This window comes from Pogoniulus pusillus, chromosome 19 (assembly GCF_015220805.1).
Source record: "Pogoniulus pusillus isolate bPogPus1 chromosome 19, bPogPus1.pri, whole genome shotgun sequence".
NCBI classification, from domain to species: Eukaryota; Metazoa; Chordata; class Aves; order Piciformes; family Lybiidae; genus Pogoniulus; species Pogoniulus pusillus.
In genome coordinates this window covers 15,385,070-15,386,477 of record NC_087282.1, presented here as the reverse complement: position 1 = coordinate 15,386,477, position 1,408 = coordinate 15,385,070, and positions in this window count along the sequence as shown.

Sequence of the window (1,408 nt, the reverse complement as noted above, 5' to 3'; positions counted from 1 at the left end):
AGTTTTAATACCATTTTCTTTTTCAGCTTTTGACCCCTTTATGCAAAAATTATTGTCACTGAACTACCACAGAAGCATGACTAAAACTTAAATGTTCATTTGTATTGTAAACCACTGGGCTGGAGGTTAAAATGGGTATGTTACGCATATACTTTGAGAATAGCACAAGATTTGGCCCTTAAAGTTAACCAAATTTCACCAACTATCTAGTAATAATTGCACATCAATATAAATAATATATATAAAAAAAGGGATATCATCTATGTTGATCCAACCTCTTTGAAAAGCTAGTTAGGAAATGAGTAAAGCATTTGACAAAGAGCTTTCCAGTCAAATATTAGTAATGCTGTATCCATGAGTTCTGAACCACAGCATCTTCTCCAGAAATGTTGGCCAGTCTCATGTTTCCTCTGCACCAAGAACAAGCATCATGGCCAATACATTGCAGTATTTCAATGATCTGATTTTGCACATCAGAAGTAAAAAGAAATTTCATCAATGTCACCAGAGTGCAGAAACACATGTTAAGACCTGAAACAACAGAATCTCATGTGTCTGAATTCCACTCAAGGCTAAAAATCCAGATCCTGGAAACTTTACCCTGTTGCTGCCTGATGTGGAATACATTTTCTTAATAGTGGCCTTCTTTAAAGGCTTTAAAGGTCCCAAGGCGACAGCATTCCAAAGTTGTGTTTTACAGAAGTTCTGGTTTTCAGTTTAATGGAATTAGCACTTGACTACCCAGTTCAGACATCAGTAGACTAGTTTCCACATAACAGGAGCTGGCTATCTATATCCCTGGCAAGGGTTGTTATAATAAGCACAGTGTCAGATTCCCCATAACATGCAAATACAGCTGCTTTCAAAACTTAGAAGCAAATACTGCTTACTATACAACATATGATCTTAGATTCCTTCCTCTGCCCCAGATGACTTAAATCTTCTTCCAGGAAAACTGTTCTACCCACTAAGTAGCAACCTCATATTACTTTTCTGCTGGTCTCTTTAGCTCAGTGTGACTTTGACTGCTGGAAGCATTCAGAGGAAAAGTAATCAGTGCATGCACACCAATAACCAACAGCTGAGTAATAAGCCCTGGCTTGGAAGGGAAAAGGGAGGCGAACCATACACACTCTGATCACCAGAAACCTCTTCTCTCTGGGTCTCCTTCCTATGGTTAAGCAAGTTCAGGTCTTCAAAAGGACAAAGATATCTTCAGAAGAGCTCAAGGACCACAGGGCCCAGGTGAATACAGACACACAGCCTCAGCAGCTCCTTTCTGAATTGTGAGGTAGATAGTCACTTGACTAGACACTCTGATTTTAGTCTTCTGCACTGCAGAAGAATGATCTAGCTCAGGGTTCTGGAACTTTTTGACTCTTAAGTCTGTTACAGAGTGTAATGTTCA